The sequence below is a fragment of the Zosterops lateralis genome (genome assembly GCF_965231275.1).
Source record: "Zosterops lateralis genome assembly, chromosome: 3".
Classification (NCBI taxonomy): Eukaryota; Metazoa; Chordata; class Aves; order Passeriformes; family Zosteropidae; genus Zosterops; species Zosterops lateralis.
The window spans coordinates 19,839,132-19,858,555 of record NC_139764.1 but is presented as its reverse complement, the minus strand read 5'-3'; positions in this window follow the sequence as shown (position 1 = coordinate 19,858,555).

The following is a 19,424-nucleotide window of genomic DNA, read 5'->3' as shown; positions in this document are numbered from 1 at the left end:
TCATGTCCTCCACCCAAATGAACTTTAGAGAAAATCCTGAATACAGGCATGCATACTGCTACTGAACATGTGCTTGAAAGAGCTGAGCCTCTTTCAACTTTTCATGCCCAATTGTCAAGTGTTCAAAACAAGAACATTTTAGCAGTGATTTTTCAGATGGACCTTGCACTTCTTTGGATATTTATATGAGTGGCCACACAGTCAAATTACCTCAGCTACTTGGGTCGATGTAGCCTAACAGTACAGCCCATTTAGAGACCTAGAAAATGTTTAGAATAACTGGCTTCTGAAGTGGAAATGGAGTTCTTGGAAATTTGTCCATGGGCAACTTTGACGATTTGTTCCCCTACTGTCTGCTGAATACTTCTGGACATGAATGAACCTGTACATGACTTTTAAGACATCTTGGGTTCACCTTCAGGTCTGCTTTTCAGCTTTTGTCAGCCTGATATGGACTGGCACCAGCAGGGCCTCAGAGAGGCTAACATGCCTGGTGTCTACAGCTGTACAAAAAGCTATCATAGGAATCCAGGCTGCATGCATGTTGGCAAAAACAATCACCTGCTGTTCTCAGGAATTTGAGAATCTCTGGGATTCTTTTAACCAAAAAAATATTCTTGGGAAGAGCTTTTTGTAACCAGTTCTAAATCTGACAATTTTCTTGGTAGAGTTGGCTCCATAAAGTCCTCTGGAGCATCAACGATCTGGTCAGAATAGAAATAGACTGACCATGAATAGTTTCTGTAGGAGGTAAATGAGAGGGGTGATTTAGATGAGCTCACCACTTAAGAAGCATATGGGCAGGCTGGGAAGTACATATGCAGCACGGGCATGGTTCACTGGGATGCAATTACAGCAGGATATAAGATGTGGCAAGTGGAAGTATAGTTATACCAGAACTAAGGGGTGGTGGGGTGTTTTCCCCTCCATGAAAAGCACTGTAGTTTGAAGTCCACACTCACTGCTCTGTTTGGGACTCATACACAGGGCTGTATGTTAGAGCCCTGGCTCTGTTTTCTCAATCACTTCTTCTGCAGCTGAGGGAGGGTTATTTTTGGCAGTCCTTCTCTTGCCCCTTTCCCTGCACTCTTGCTCTCACTGCAGCTGTAATCGTTCCTGCTCTCTCAAAGAACCTGGAGAGAGTGTGGAGGAACCAGACCTCTGAACTGTGCACCCAGGTTGCCTGCAATTGCTCTCTTTTCAAGTGCAATTATCCAGGTCTGTGTTTTCCCTGCACTTGACTCTCTGGGCAGTCAGGAATCATGTCTTTATCCTGTTGGGAGCAAGGTGCCCCTCAGATGGAAGGCTGTTTTCCTCCTTCTGCCCACAGCTGCAGAAGTTGATGTTGTCTGTCTTCATGTTGTGTCTCTCTAATTTATACCAAGCTGCTGTACTGGGAAAACTCATCCTTTAAAAGGACTGCTGTACTATACACTGCTCACTGCTATTTGTCCTTGGATTTCGTTATTAGAGAACAATGAAACACTGTCTGTGGGTGTAGAGGGAACATTAATAGCTACAATGCTACTTATGGAAAAATGAATTATGTTTCAGATCTAATTGTCTTCAGCTAACCTGTGCAATAAAAAATGAAACAAGGATCACCTCTTAGAAGCATAATATTTTTGTTTTTTCCCAAAAGAAAAGAAATAACTTTCTAGCAAAGCTGATGAGAGCATTCCTTCAGAAAAAAAAAAAAAAAAATCAGGGATTTTTCTTCCTTCCTCCAGTATTTCTGGACACTTGCCTTAATGTGGAGTGATAAGCATTGTAGGAGATCCCACATATATTTCCAAAATTCACTCATGCTGTTGGTTGATGGCACTCATTTTGCTGCACATACTGTCTCAGCTTGTTCTTTTCAGCAAAACTGCCTTTTCTGCTATTTGTAGCATCTCCTCTGTAGATACAATTATATTTAGTTAGCATGTCTTAAATCTTTTCTTTAATCTTTTTTTTTTAAATTATTATTTATTTATTCTTCCTTTTGCCTCCACCACCTCCCAGAATAAAACTGTTCCTACTTTGCTTTCTCTCATCCCATTTCAGAATTACTGGCCCACACTATCAAGAATGTGCTCCTGATAGAAGAGGAGAAATGCATTTAAAAATGTGCTCTCTCTCATATTTTTTATCCACACTTTTTTCCTAGCTTCATGACTCATGAAAAGGTTCAACAACGAGCTCAACAACTATCCAGTCTGTGAAGGTGGAGTGCATAAAATCCTTTCAATTCCTGAGGAAAATGCATCCTGATGGGGTTGGGTTGATGCTGCACGGCTGCATGTTCTTCAGAAGCAAAACCAGGGGAGGAGGCAGTGTATCCCATTCCATCCAGGCTTCCCAGCAGCATCTCCAAAATGTCCCCAGCCAGGACACACAGACTGTTGTGCCTGGTCCATATCCTGGTGCTCCCAGGAATCTCACTGCACTTTTCAGGCACAGAGCACAGGGGCTCTTCAGCTCTGGGTTATATTGCTTCTGCAGACACAAGCACCTTTCTGTTTGAAACGTTTATTTATTGATCTATTGCCTGATGCCCACCTACTGAATTCCCAGGCTTTGCTTTCCAGGTTTCCTCCCCCTGTCAGGGAATCCAGTAGTAATTTACACAGCAGACCCATGGCCTGGATCACAAGCTGGGCTGTCTGTGCCAATGCAGTTGCAACATTTTTTTGGAGTTAAATATTTAACAGGTCCGAGTATAGATGTGAACCCTTATGGAGTGCTACTCTGGAATGCATTTCCTATATTTTCATTCGCATTAGTAGTTTCTCATGTTTCTTTTGCATGTCTAACATTATAGGGTGACACTAAGATTAATGGAAGATACTGAAGTGAAGATTAAATACCAGTTTTAAGGACACGTGAGCAGTCTGGCCTGGGGCCAGTCACGAGGATAATGAAGTTGTTACAACTTCTGACAAAGCCAGTGGTTTAGGAAGGAACTGAGAGCATGACAGCACATGTGTAGAGTGTGAATTTTAGGAGCGTGATGGGGAACTATAGGGAGTGTGGGAATTTGAGTGGTTGTTTTGGGGACCTGCAAGGGCAGCCATAGAGGATATGAGAATGGAGCTAAGGTTATCACAGCAGGGGATACAGGAGAAAAACCCACAGGAAACAAGGTTTCATTAGTTCTGCTGCTTGCTGAACAACTTGTTTTAATTAAGCTTCCCTTCCATTTCTAAAGGGAAAATGCAGGAAGAATAAAAAAGGGAAAGGGAAAAACCTGAAAAAATAAAATAAAACCCATGGAACAACATTTTAAAATATTTTGAGTTCTTTTCTTATTCTTTTTGTGGTTGGGTTTTTTTTTTTTTTGGTCAACTACTGTACCACTCCCTTTCACCCTAAGAACGTCATTAATTACATATATATTCTTTTTCTGCTAAAGCATTTTCAAAAAGTCATCTCTGTGACCTGCTTGTTGCTCCTTTTTGTCATAGCTAGGAATTTTTGTATGAAGGTGTTTGCAGTAGAAACTCATGGTCACATCTGATAAGGAAGAAATGTAGAGGTAAAGCCTTTTGCCTTTTGAACTCTGAGGACTTTCCTGTCTACCTCTAGGGCCAGGATTTCAGTCTACAACTGCAATAAAGTAGCTCTTTTGAGGCATCTATCTTAAAAAAATTGTCTCATAGTATTCCTTGCTGACGGAACTCTTCCACTTTGCAATATTATTTCATCTTTGGATGGGGGAGGTTGTGCTCCTGAGAGGGGGACAAGTGTTCAGTCGTGTCTGGGTCAGTGAAATGTACAGAGATCTGGTTTGCAGGGAAACACTGTGTTTAAGCAACTTGCAGTGTCCACCGATATCAGGGGTAGTCATCTGGAAGTGGCAGTGACAGCACTTGGCCAGCCCACACCAAAAGCTGGCCAGGCCTCTTGGAAGCCAGGAGGTGACAGCCAGCAGGGACACAACACCTCTGAGGTGCTGAACTTTTGTCCTTCCCTACAGGGTTTGATTGTGTTGCAATAGCATTGACACACAGAGAAAAGGAGTTTTTGGGCTTGCAGGACTTCAGCTGCTCTGCTGGTACTTGCCTTGTCCCATGGCATCATAAAATGTTCTCTTGGCCCTACAGCTGGGCTTAGATAGATGAAACTCTGACACTGCAGGACCTTTAGGAAGGGCAGTGATTTCCCTGGTTTTTAAAGACAAGGTTAATATAATCATACCTGTGCATGACTTGGAGCCACTTGGCTCAGGGTCACAGCTAAGAGAAAAGTGAACAACAGAAAGTTATGAAGTCTCTTCTTGTTTATCAAGCAACATCTATCTGGTTCAAGAGAAGCAGAAATAAAAGCAAGCAAGCAAGAAAAAAAACCTCAAACAAACTCCGAACCAAAAGAAAGTAAGAAGAAGCAGGGAAAGAAGAAAAACAAAGTAAGCAAAGAAGTAAACAAGTGAGCTAGAAAGAAAGAAGGCAAAAGAAAGAAGGAAAAAAGAAATAAAAAAAAGGCTTGGTACAATAAGAAGCAACAAAATCATAAAATACATAGTGAACCCACATGGAAAAAGAATATAGTTGATTTCCTGCATCTCTCTGAGTTATGTTTCAGTAAAAGTATAGCACACATAGTGTGTTTAAAGCAGATTTGACAACATATAAAACATTAAAAATATTATGACATTGGCCAATATTTATGATGTATATTTCCACACATAAAATATATTGTGTCATGTCATGGATTTTAAAAAACATGGAAGTTGGCCATGTCATAATATTTTAGAGCTTTTTAATACATTGTCAGAGCTATTTTAAATATACGTGCTCAGCATTTTATGAAACTTCCAACACATGGACATACGGAAAATATCTACTGAGTTCACAGGAGACCAGCATTTCAAATGTAAAGTTTAGTTAATACACACTTTCTAGCACAAAAAAACCCCTTTTCTTTTTGGTATATTTCATGAACTTTAACATATTCACCTTTGTATGGATTTATACCAGTGGTGCTCAGCGTTTAGCAAATGAGAATTGCATTTGACCTGATGATTTGGGTTTAATGTACATGAAATTCCCACTGAAGTTTTGCAAAATGGGACCATCTGGCAACTTATAGCTACAGAAAGCCTCACAAAAATATCAATATTCAGCTGAGAAAACCCCTTCACTTTTACTAATTATTTGCACTTCCATCTAAAACATTTCAGTGCTAACCCTCAAAGCACACAACCAGCATGGCTCAGGGACATTCAGAAATCCCTTTCTGGAAGAGATTGACGATAGGCAGGGCTAAAATGGGTTAGGTATTTTATCTGTTTGAAAGCTGGAAGGTTAAGAGAGCTGGAAGGTTAAAGCATTTTATGAGGATCAGAGGGAAGTTTTGGCATTTTTTGGAAACGGGCTTGTTTCCCAGCCCTGTGCTTTAGCAACAAGACCACCCTTGATTATATAAAAGCCTTGGGAGATGATGGCAATGGTTCTGACAGCAGATATTAGGAAAAAATTCTTCCCTGAGAGAGTGGTGAGGCACTGGCACAGGTTGCCCAGAGAAGCTGTAGATACCCCACCCCTTGAAGAGTTCAAGGACAGGTTTGAGCAACCTCGTCTAGAGGAAAGTGTCCCTGCCCAAGCCAGGGGGCTGGAAATAGATGATCTTGAAAGTTCCTTCCAACCCAGATCATTCTATGAGTTCCTGATTTATTCTAAGATGTGTTAAAGTCTGTGTTTTTAATTAATACTGGACATGAATAGAAGTACTTTAAAAAAGAATATTCTTTTAAATTCTTCCTTTTATTTTTCCCCTGACTGCAAACTCTCCTGTTGTAGCCTTTGCATGATAAGCCATACAATTTTCACGTGGCATCATGGAGTATTACCATGTTTAAAAGAGCATGTTTGGTTTGATTGGACTTGCCAGCATCTGTGTAGGGTTACCACACACATGGTACTGGGGATATATATATATATATACATATATATATATATATAAATTTCTTACTTTATGTATCACCAGAAAGGGACTGGAGACAAGTAATTGCTGCAAAGGACACTACATAACTTAGCTCAAGGCCTTTGGAGGAAACTGAAAGGCAGCAGATATTCCACTTGAAGGATTAATGTATATGGCACCACCAACCACTATAGGATAATTATAATTATTTGGGTCACTGTGAACAAGGATGGGTGGAGCTGGGGGAGAAGCCTGCATTTGCTTCAGCAGCAATGCAGACCTACCTGTGATGCTGTGGGACTGTGTGACACTGCTCCAAATGGCTACTGAAATGTTCTCTTTTTGGTTCTTGAGTGTTGGCATGGCAATTCCTCCAGCTAAATGTGTGCCAAATTGAAAGACAGCAGTGCGTTGAAAACAAATATTAGTTTGGAGAGTATTTAAAAAAACACAGCTATGTTCTGTAAATAGGGTTGCTACACTGCCCCATTTAGATTTGATTTTTTTTTTTTAAATCTTGTGCTAGCTGGTAGGAAACGTTGTTTCAGCACTTCCAGGAACACTGGACATTTCTAGTCATTGTCCAACTGGTTTAATTTAGATTTACATTATTTGTTTGACTGGTTTATCTGATTTAAAGGGTAGCATAAAGACATCAATTCACCAGAGCAAGTTATTGCTTTCACATATGCTTCATGTTGAGCTCTGGGGTTTAGTGGGGGATTTGCTCTTGAGGTGGCTGGAGAAGGTGAGGGAAAGTTTGGGCAGCATATGCATCATGGTCTTTTCTTCTTGCTTGGGTTTGTTTGTCATTTACTCAATGTCTTTTCCAAGGGATTACCCTTGAAATACACTATCATATAGGAAAAGAGCAACTTCTCTTTAGTCCCAGGTATTAAAGATAAACACAGGAAAAAAATCCCATCTTTAGTTTCTTAGGAGCTAAGAGGACCATATTTGTCCAGTACTGAAAAAAATAAAAACAAAAACCAACCTAAACATTGAAACTTATTGCCAAGTAAGGGAAACATTTTGAAAGCATGGTATGCAATTGCAATTAAAAGCAAAGATTCCAATTCTTTCCTTCTCTGGGCAAATCTTGGTTAGAGACAGAAATGCAGATCAAGTATTTTCCTTATTTCTTAGGAAAACAGGACCAATATAATGACAAATGAGAAGTGGGAGTTTTACATGTCTTGATGTCCAGAAGATGTCAGTCTCATGCCCCATTTGCTATAGCAGTAACATTAAGGGTAAATTTAAAACTTAGGCCACTACAATCAAAGTTAAAGCAACAAAGAAAAAAGTTGGATTATCAAGAAACATTAGGCACTTTGTAGGGAGAGAGGTTATTAAGTGAACTGTGTCCAGCTGTTTAGGGGAAGCAACGAGACCACCACAACATGTTTTGAAATGTATATAGCAGGAACATGCTTGCTGTGGGTTCAGGAATTGTCCTGTTCCACTCTTCCATAGGAGAAAAATGCATTTTATCTTTACCCTGCAGACTGACTGTGATGTGCTTTCCCCACATTAAACAGAACCCAAGAGAGATTATGGTAAAGGAACAGAGACCTGAGGAGCTCAAACACAAAATGATATTTAAGAAGTATATGGCTGCAGTCAGGTGGTCAGTCAACAGGTCAATGCCCAGTTTGTTGCTTTATAGAGTGGTTTGTGTTTTTTTTGTTTTTTTTTTTTTTCCTTAGATGTTCAAAGACTGTGGTGAGCCTAAGGTTTGAATCTATCCATGGAAACATTAGTAATGCTCCTCACTGTCCATATGATCCCCTGTAAGAAAGAAAAGAGCTGCTGAGGATGTATATGTTGTACAGCAGGATCCGATCTTCTGATCTTCCTCATCTAGAATTTTAGTTCTTCAGCAGTGAGCAGAGGAGAGAGCCTGTTCTGCACAGATCCTGTCTTGCAACACTTCTGCTCAGCCCACATCACTAACACTTTCTTGAATGTTATTTCTTACCTGGAAGAGTCAGCAGGTTTAGGTCTGAGAGGATCTGGCTATTAGCAGGAATGTTCAGCAACACCGTGGAAAGGACATGAAACACCTGGCATGGTCCCAGATACACACAGCCTGGAACATTAAATGGCACTCAAGGGATAAAACAACCAAACTGTAAACCTCTCTTCCCCCACCCTCCTTCCTTTTTTATTTTTCACAAATGCACATGTGAACATGCAGTGCATAGATGCTTTCTTTCTACCGTCCTTTGTCTCTCTGTTTCTTACTTGTTACTCCTTGGGGGCCAATTGAAAAAAGAAGTGTTCTGCACCATTTAGTAAGGTTTCTGGCAGGATTTTTCTAGGAAAGAGTGAGGAATGCACTGTTTCTACATCAACTTGCCCACAAGTCACCCCTTGTGCATGGCACACGCTTCAGGGATTAAAAATGCCAGGATTCCCAGTTTGTTTGCTCTGAAAAGACTCCACACACATTTTCTGTCTCTGTCTCACACATATTTATACACACACATTCCCATGCACACATACACAAACTTCTATATGAGAATGCCTGGTGTCATGCCTGTAATGACAATGCACTATCAATGATATCATGCAAAGTTTAGATTGGTGGTAAACAAGCTCCTGATGTCAAAGGCAAACAGGGATTTTGCTATTTCCCTAAGAACAAGGGAGAAGCTGGTAAAATAACCTGGAAGAAATTTCAGAGTATGAATGTTACTGACTGAAAAACTGCTTGCATATTATATATATATATAACCAGTTTCTTGTCTTCATGCCTGTCTGGGCCTGGTGAACATTATAAAATATGTAAGTTGTTAGCAAGGTGATGAAGAAGAATAACAAAACATGAAGGCTGTTGGTGCTTATTGTAAATATGTCAGGACTCAGCTGTATTTCTGTCTAACGGTGCTAAGAAATTGTTTCTGATGGAGCAGAATGTATGGAACTAATGTGATTTAGTTAATCTAACAATTTATGTGCTTGCTGTTTTTTGGGTTAATTTTAAAATCTTCCATAAAGTGAATACTTTACAGTGGTAGTCCCAGAAACACTTCTGTATATTGTCCTTTGCATTTTTGTTGGCTTGCTGACATCAGCGCTTTAATACTTAATATCCTGTGAACATTTCTGTGTTTTATAGTTCTGTATGAACTGGAATAAAGAGGGAGGAGAGGACAGAAGCTCTCTAATAAGGAAACACACATTATTCTTTACTGATATGTTTTTGTTCTCTGCTAATCATTTTTTTCCTTTTCACATAACCCTGAGGAAGAACTGCTGTCAGAACAGAGAAGAGCAGATGGTAATGTGTATGTGAAGTGTGGTTGTAATTATGTTATTACCTAGGCTCTGCATAAGGCTTGTTTATGTGAATGGAGGAGATTAATTCCTTTGGGTTACTAGTGAATGGTCCCAGGCCTGTAACTGATTTCTCTGGAGAGCTACTGAATTCTTCAGCTCTATCCTTTTGCCAGGCTGTGCCTTTTATATGACACCTCTAAATAAAATAAAATGGATAAGTTCTGTAAAGAACTTCTATGTCAAAGATGAGGGCTCATCTCTCTGTTAAATTGTGGCAAGAGTAGAGAGAACATGCAAGTGAGAAATCTAAAACACAGAAACTCTTGGAGGCAGCATGGCAGAGCTGAATTGCTCTCCAACAAACCCCTGCATGGCTGAGCAACTCCTTCCCTGCATCTCGTGCTCTTTGTGTGCAATTACTTACTCTGGGAATGTGGTCTAATCTGTTTTGGAGGGGGTGGAGGCAGTAAGAAAAGATGGGTGTATCTTCCTCTAAGAACTCTGGCTACCATCAGCCCACCTTAAAAAGCAACAAAGAAAACCTGAAAAAACGGGGAAGAGCTGTAATTTATTTGTAACATGGCATTAAACCATTGTCTTTGAAACATTCAAAGTTGAAAGTGTAGAATTATATGGATGAGATGGGAAGAGAACTTCTTGAAAGATTCAGTGAGTTTGAAAGACAATAGTCCTCATGTTTAAATTTCAGCTGTAATGGAGTAGGTTATAAAAAGGTGTGACCTTTCAAACTTAGAGATTCAGAACAATATCCTCTATGGTTTGGGGACCAAAGGGACGAGAAAACTGATAGACATGTTTTAAACCATATTTGTGACTCAGAGTGGCTGGCAAATATGATACTGCAAAAATAGGATCACAGTCCCAAGGGACAGACCCAACTTCTCCCAGCCCACTGCCTGCTGGAGCATCTACGCTGACTGTATATGTATTCAGATGGCTTCATCAGAGCTTACTGTCCTGGCTGGAAAAGCCACTAAAAGGCTTCAGTGGGCTCTGGATCACTTGCATAGGAGGCAGTCCCAAGGAAATGGAGGCATGTCCACCCCTGTGCCTTCTGTGCCAGGGCCCTCCCAGCCCACACAGAGCTGAAGCAGCTCTGAGCCTTCACTCTCCCACTTGCATAGGAAATCCAGGAAAGAAATCCCCCTTAAGAACAAAACCAAACACAGCCCTTGCTAGGTGCTGTTTGTAATGTGAACAATTTGGAAAGAGCTTGTTCCATATTTACAGTGTTTTTAAAAATAGATCATATGGCTTAAATATGATACCGTTCCCCACTTCAGGGAAAGCAAAACCTTTCCTCTGGGGTACGAAATATTTCCAAAATGGATGACTGTTAAAATTTAGAAAAAAAACCCCAAACAGTTTATAAAAAGCATGCTGACATTGTAAAAAATTAATAGTATGTTGGAACCCTTTGAGTTTCCAAAATGGTCAGTTCAATAGAAAAAAAAAAAAGGCACTTTCTTATTATAAATTTGAGTTGCCTGTCTTGGGTTTTCCTAATGAAAGAATTTTTGGAGTAAATAAAGCTCACATTGAGTGTTCACAGCCCATCTCCCCCTCAGTATGTAATTTAACCACCCAACCCTGTGGCCTGGAACACTTTCGATTGCAACTTTAATAGTTATTTTGGAAAAAGCTGGTAGCCAAATATTCAACCTTTAGAATATTATGTATGAGAGTTTTCTTCTCTTACATGTCATAGGAAATTATGATGACTGTGTGTGTGTGAGTGTGTGTGTGTGTCTAAGAAAATAAATATACTATTTCATGCTACTGGATTCCATTACTCGAAACTTTAACAACTGCAGCCCTGGGAGGGGCGAGGTAGTTGGGCCAAATTCTCAGTCACTCTAAAATGGGTCATATTAATGCTGCTTCAAAGATCATCTCTATGAATAGCCCAGAAAACCAGGTGTTGGGTAGCACTGGACTTACCCTGGCCTGGGTTCCATTACTCCAAGTAAAGGAGACATATTTATGTAGTGGGGTTGCCCTTAAGGATCTGTTTAAAAAAAAAAAATAAAACCAAAAAACCACCTAGTGGTATCATACAGAAGTCATTTAATGCTCTTATGCTCACCCTTAGGCAGAGCAGAAATCACTGGTAAAATAAGAGCTGTATATTATTAGCTTTCAAGAGCTGAGCTTGCCTACCACTGTTTAAGGTTTCATTATTTTCTTGAATCAGGAACAAATATTTCAGCAGTAGGACACATGACATTCCTGATTAATTGGCTCCTCAAATGAAGTGAGAGAGCTGGAGTTCACCATCAGACAAAAAGGCAATGGGTTTGAAAAAAGTTTGCTACGTATTTCCTCCTTCTTTAATGAAAAAGTTGGGCCATTTTAGTGATGGCTTTTTATTTCCACAGCTTATATATCTATCCTTGCAGAACTTAAATGGTTTATGTGCCTACCTTACCTCAAATCCTAGATAAAATAAAATTTCTATTTTAATGTTTTAAATGCATTTTGATGGTTGTAAATGGAATCAGATGCGAATCATTAGAGACTTGAATGTCTTCTGTAAGCAATTGAATTGGACTTAGGTAAGCATCTTGCTGGGTTTAACTGCTGATAAATGGAAAATAAAAGGATGTTTTGTGATAATGTAGGCACTTTATGTAGCTGTCTCTTAGGCTGGATTATGTTCCACAGATCTTGTCATTTAGAGTACTGTAGAAGAACTAAAGCGTTAATTAATGGCAGCTGTAGTAGGCTGTGAAATGTCAGAGCTTGGGAGTAAAATCCCTAAAGAATAGAGTTAAAAATATGTTTGTTGAAATTTGAAAAGAGGAAATGCCTTGAGAACACTTCCTAATTTTTCAGGCTTGAGTCCAAACTGCCAAAAAAGAAAACAATCTTATAAAATTCTCTATCTCCTCTCTTTCTTTTAATTACCTGTGCAGTTCAGTGAAATGAGAATATCCAAGCTCTACAGAAAACTCTATTTTGGTGGATACCAAAATACAAGTAACCAATCAAAGCTCTTTGATTATCTTTCTTTGGAAGTTCTTCAGCTTCTCCTGCTCCCATTTCCCTATTTGTAATGTGAAGTTCCTGGGTCTCCCCACCCCAAATATTGCTCTCATACTTTGCTCTGCAGATGAACTGCAGAATATAACTACTGGGTGTAGTTACTATTGCTAATGAACTTTCATGTTTTGGACTATCTAATATGTCACTAAAGATCAATATTTATAATTATGGGTTACAATGTCATAGCCAAACCTTTGCAGCTATAAAATGCCCTTGGAAGGTCTAGCTAGAATAAACAAGTTAACCAGTTTCTCTCATCCTCATTTCTGGAAAGAAAGCTTCAGTGTGTTGGGGAATAATAAAATCCACTAGGTCCCTGCAGAAGGAATAACATGTATTAAGGAATAAGCTTTTTGAAAGCATTCCATGTTCATTTTCTGAACTATCTTTCCTACAAGAGCATGGGCTATACTGCTGCTTACTGCTAAATCAATCTTTCTTTGTAGTTTTATAAAGCACTGAATTTTAAATAAATAAAGAAAGAAAAAAGAAGTTCCATCTGTCTCTAGCAGCCTAACCAAAGTTCCTAGCCTTTTTCTAATGCCTAATTATTTTAGCCTATCCTTTATTTGTATGGAAAATCAACTGGCGTTTGCCTGACCCTCTATTATGGATGCATTTAAATTAAATAGAAGGAAGATGAGTAGAGGATTTTAAGGTAGCCTTGTGAGCATTCCTCATATACAGAGACTATGCTCCCAAATATTTCTCATACTCCACTAATTTTCTGTTTTCATTTCTGGGCCTGATCTTTTTATAGCACTTTAAGTGATTTTTTTTTCTTTTTTTTAAATAGTAAGCAGCCTCCTGTACTCAGTAGGTTTATCAAATAGTTTGTCAAGACTTGTTTGTTTTCTGTGTCTGACTTTACAAAAGAGTGTGTTAAAACCATCTCTAGGTAGAATGACAACTTCTATAACCTCTTCCAGGTGATCCTACATAGCTTCTTTTGTTAGCTGGGTAAATCTTATTATACTGGAATGCCAGTAGAATATCATGTTTCCTCATTTTTATCATAATTGCTACCAGAATCTGCTTCCGAGATTTTAATAGAATTTCAAGTTATTTGCTATGATTAGTTAGGTGTTGCCTATAAGCTTTAAATTTTTGTCATTCTTTTTGTTTGCCTCTGATGTTGCTCCTATAAAGAGGTGATATTATATTGTTTTGTCCCAGGGTCACTGTTCAGCAAATGACTGATGTGGTTATAGAATATGCAGAGGAATGTACATGTAACCTCTACTTCCACCTTTTCCAGGGTCTTTGTGAAACAATGTTTGCAGCACATGAGTCTCATTTCATGGGAAAATAATCTTTGATATTTAGAAGCACAGATTTATTTTAAGAAGAGATATTAAATCTTGGAAATGTTCTTTTTTTCTGGTCTTTGTAGGAGCAGATCATACCAGGAAACCAATGTTAGAACATGCTCAGTTGGGGTGGGGAGGCCCCTTTTACAAACCTCTAAAGATTTTTGAGGTTTTACTGATCATTACAATCTATATACCCATACTATCATCAAGTGCAAATACTAAGATTTTAGCTCACTTAATATGAGAGAATATATAGATTATGTGAGTCAATACTATTACTCAAAAAAATGAATTTACCACTGTATTTATGAATTTTTTGTAAATCTGCAACAGATCTGAAAGCCGATATTTAGTAACTCACTGCTGAAGAATATGATTATCACTATTTAATGAGAAAATAAAAAAGAATTGTAAACATAACAGAGGCCTACATGAAAAAGACTCCTAACAGACATAATAATAGTTAACAGTCAGCATTGATTGATTAAAATATATAGAGGATTTGAAAGAAATACAATGAAAAATTTATTATATTTGTAACAAGTTTCAGTAATTCTTGAAACATGTTGTATCTTCCTCTGCTTTTTGACTGGAAAGTTTAAAACCACTATTGTTAATATCTCTGACCCTGAAAAAGGAATAGTAAAAGTACCGGTGTGAGCAGCTTACTTGGGAATGTATACGGCTCTTTCAGGAAAGTAGGAGGCTTGAAAATACAAGTTATGACCAACATTTCTGGGTTTTATCCATCCTGACCACTAAAGGAAAGTGACCTTCGTGTATCAATAACAGAGGTCCTGGGCCAGTGGGACCCACAGGGAGTAAAAGAAACTCCCCCCAGGAGCCTGTGAGGATGCAGAGCTGGAGAGGATTTGCAAAAGGCAGTGACATTGTTTTGGAGGTCTAATTTGGTGGTAAACATACAGATTCTTCTTCTGGTTGTCTTGACTAAGTCAGATCAGCTCTATTCCAAAATAAAAGCAGCAGCTCTCAGCCCTCAAAGCCAATGTTCCCTCATCCTATATTTTATGGGCATGACTAACAGAAGAATTAAATGTGCAGACTCATATATAGAAAAGGCTAAAAACCAAACCTGTCATCTAACTTATTTTACAATGAGAGATAAGAAAATCAAGGATATAATGAGTCCATGACATATTTTCTTAGATAAGCTCTCTCTAGCTTTATTCCCATTAAAAAAGTACATTCAACTCAACACAAATGTTTTTGACTTCTCTTTTTGAAAGTTTAATGCCACAATGTCCAAGTTTAGTGACTTTCAGAGGAGAACACAAATATTGCTGAGACAAAAACGCTGACAGCTAGACTTCAAAAATAGTTTTGGATGAACTCAGATTAGGAGTAGTTCATACACACTTTCCAAAAATGGACATAACAGCTGGAGAATTTTCCCCCCATCCAAGAGGTTACTGTGGTCTGTGGGTTTCTTTGTGTGGGAGCTTGCATCTTCATACAGAGAAATATAAGAAAACAGCCTGCAATAAGACACAAAAATAAACCCAAATGTAATAAAAGTCTCTAAAGTCTTGGGAATTCTGGGCAAAGTTAGTCAATAACATTACAGCAAATGAAACTATGAAGTGTTCCTGAGGAGATTTTAGGCTCCAGAGAAGCAATCAATTTGAAGATGAGATATGCCAAACAGAAACAGACCTTTACAGTGAGCTGAGGTAAAGTGAACTGTTCTTTGAGGAGATCCTGCAGTTTACAATGTATAGGATGGCAGATTAGATGAGCATAAGTAACAGGTTTTTGCTGTAAATTATGAAACCATAAAGGTTTATTCCTTTTCTGTCATCTCTTCAGCAATCAGAGAAGATGCATCTTTGCTTCTCCTGGATGTAAACTCCCAGGAGATGCTCCAGAAGTGTTGGCATCAACAGGAGGATTTCTATTGCCCTTAGTGTACATTAGTTCAGGTGTTGACTCTTAGCAAAAGCCATCATCAGGGGTACATGCAACTTCCATGGAAAATACTGCTCCTAGGGATATAACGTGTGTACCAGCTGGGTCTGATACAGCACAAGCTCACCTATCCCAGTTTTACCTCCCACTCCACCCAAAGGCGGGTGCTGTAGCCTAAAGAGCTGCAGCAGTTTTAGTTGTCACTAGTTCTACTCCTCTGCCACTCCAGGGGTTCATTTTCTTTCAGTTTTCTTCTGGGTGTAACAGACCTGATCCCCAGCTCTCACTTCATTCTTAACAAAGCACAAATCATCCCACCAGTATACAGTTTGCATTTCAGATGACAGAACGTGCCAACACCGTGGTCGGTTTTTCAGTGGTGCACATGGTCACCTGAGAACACCAGAGGTGAAATTTAAGCTTGGTTCTACACATTCTCTCTAAGCAAGACATGGAAGACCAAGATGAGCCCCTTCCAAGTCCATCTTGAACTGATTAAGAAAGGGGATCACTGTGTGCCAACTTGCACTTTTATTCTCAAATCTGCAGTAGAAATTTATCATCCTGTCAACTCTGGTTCCCTGAAGTACTTTTCAGATAGAAATTCAAAGAGGGCCAAAATATTTTTTCCATTGGCAACTACTCTTCAGCACATTAACATTTTCCTGTAGGTAGCATTTTCATCCTATGCAATGCAACACCTCCCTGAAAATCAAGAGAACGGATGGAACAGCAGGAATCTTCCACAGATGTCGAAGCACAAATCTGCCTTTCCTGATTATTTCATTTCCCCCCAGTATTTTCTGCTATAAGGATTTTCTTTAAAAAAGAAACCCAAAAGCCATGGTGGTATTGACCATTCATTTTACGGGTAGCAAGACAAATGAGGGACACAATTTGCCTGCTTTAGCACTCCACCTTTTATTCTTTCCCACTCTGAGAAGAGAGGAAGCATGTGGAGCTGCTGCTGTTGGGTTTTGACTAGGAGCAGGAGATCCGATAGAAATCCCAGAGCTGACCCAGAGCTGCAGAACTGCAAATCTCTCTGATTTGGCCCCAGCACTTTGGCTCTGGTTGTTCAGTCCCTTGTCCAGCATGGTCCATATTATCTTTCCCCACAATTACTTTGGAAAGTTTCTGCCAGAGAGTTCATGTGCTGAAAGACAGCTCTGCAGTTTCAGCATATAAATGCAAAAATAGGAAGAGCAGGCAGAATCTCTGAGTTCTGGAGAGGGGCAGTATGCAGGCATATATGGCTTTGCCAGCACGAGCTAACAGGAGATGATGTTTCGTCTTCATAAAGCACATCTATCAGATGCTGGCTCAAAAGACTGTAGAGAGGCCTATGGAAAAATGTAGCAGATTCTGTGGGTATCTTCACCAAAGTGACTGATGAAAGGATGGAAAAATTGAAAATAAAATACTATTCAGCTCTTCCTTAACAAATAGGCTAAGTATATTGCTTTATACATACAGATTGTATCCACACAGTCTCATGACTGATCTGATGAAGCAGATTATTTTTTAACTCATCTCAATTTAATGAGGTCTACCCTTTCCAGACACCTAAAAAATCCTAACTGGTGTTTACATAGAGATAGATATTAAAGGGGGAGGCTGCTTTTGAAAATACATTTTCTAGAGAATCTTTCTGTATCTTCAGTTTTCATCTTTCCCTGAACTACCTGACCTGATGACCACCAGCAGGCAGGATGTACCAGACACATAGGAAGAACATAATCTGTTTTTTCCCATTTTCAGCACTACCATCTTCCCCAGCTTTTTTTTAATCCTTTCTTTCTTCTGGAGAAACAGAAACCCTCCCCTTCTTTGAGTTGCCCTGCTTTGTGCCACCAAGAAATGCACCAGAAAAGTTTGATTTGTGTTTTTCAATTTGACTGTTGCACATGTCACTTCTCATGAGCATCTCACATGTTGTCAAAAATAATCCCATTGTGGTCAGCAGTGAGAGGAAGCCAAATGGGAGCATGGTCAGCTACTCCTTGAGCTGGACTCCCAGGAATCTGGCCTCATAGTAGGGTTCACAATGACAAACAAACTGAGGTACAAGTTGTCTAAAACCATTCCCAACAAGGCAGGATGCAAAGGGATGGTGCCTGCACCTTAACCAGCTTCTGACCTATTCTCTACCTCTGGATGCAGACAGAATCTTCCAGCCCTTAGTATTTACAGCCTGGATTCTCCTCTGGAATTAGCTGACCAAATAATTTGAATTCTCTAAATTGAATGTGATTTCAACAGTTTTTTGTTTGGTGTTTTTTGTTGTTGTTGTTGTTGTTGTTGTTGTTGTTGTTTTTCTCTGGTTTTTTTTTTGTTTGTTTGTTTTTTTGGGGTTTTTTTGGGTGTTTTTTTTCTCCCTAGAGCAATTAGTTCCAATTTTTCCCTCTTGTTTACACCCATAAAGCATTCAATGGGAGTTGACAGAAATGGTTTCATCCCTTCAGCCTGATGTGCATCAGTTCTCTCAACACAGGGGAAATGAATGTATGGGAAGCCACTTCAGTTTCTGGAGCAACAGAGATACTGATGACAGCTCTCAGTAGCTTTAGGAGAGTGAGCATCTTCTTGTTTAGGCTTTGCAATCAGAGCAGGTTTCAGAACAATCCTCAGGGGCTTCCCTCAGAAGAAAATGTCCTTCTAATGACTCCAGAAGGGATTCCCTACCCTTAAAAGGTAGGGAATAAAATCAGGAAAAATCTGATTGCTCTTCATCCAGTACAGAAACAAGAGTTGGGGGGAAAGAAAGAACATGATTTTTCTCTGCTGTCCTCTTGTCATCAGAACAATGTGAAGAGAATATTCTAAACCTCAGGCCTTTCTCTGCCAGTTTCTCTTCTCCTTGCTCACAGTGATTATTTCAGAGGCACAAAGGCATTTCCTTTTCTGCTGGGTGTGTATCAGAGCATGGTACTGTTCACTCTTACACTATGAGGCAACTGCAGATGCATGCCTGAGCTGCACATATGTCTCAAGCACTGAAAGAGCATTACAGCATTAGGAAGAGAGAAAAATCTGGTTTTGATTACTGATAATTATAGATAAACTGTAGCTGACAGTCATTTTCTGACCGCAAACTCAAATCAATCAATTAAAGACTGCATGTAGCAGCACCCCTGTTTAATCATTTCCAGGCTCTTTAAAATGATCCATTACTCTGATAGCATGTCAGAGCTGCTGTGTACTGTTTGTTGTTGCTGCTTTGGGTCAAATAGACAGCTGCTTCCAGGCTAATTTCAAGAACACAATTCACTATTAAAAAAAATAAAATATCTATTTATAAATTAGCCATAACTATTAAATCAACCTCCTCGGTTAATTAAATAAATATTAGACCTGATGATGTGAATGTCTTTTTGATATCCTGACACATGGATAAGTGCATTTTTAATAGGATGTAGCACTGTTTCATCATGGTTGAAAAGATGATGAAATAACGCAAGTTCAACTCTATTCCTCCCTAGTTCCTATTCTCAAAGGTTTTTCACATGGAATTTCAAATATAGGAGAGAAGTTTGTAATCATACCTGGACAACTAGTTGCTGCCAGACAGTAAGACTCTTCACTGGAACCACTCTGACAAACTGGGTTGTCTTTTGCTGAGATGTTTTGTTCCCAAGCTTTGAAAAGAGAGGAAATGTTCTGATGGCTTAGTAACTATCAGCTAACATTTTCAGAGTGTTATATTTCTTGTTTTTTGCTTTGGGGAAATTTTAAAATCAGATGTTTTAAAATACTGAGATATTTCATGTCACACAAAAATGTTAAGTGAATCAAGTAATTATGATTTTATCAAAATGAAGTACTGTGAATGACATAATACTATTTTTCATAGGATTTTCCTTCAGGGAGAAATTTTCCATTTTTTAATTTATCTGGTTAAAATTTCTGTAAAAAGTCTGGTTTAAA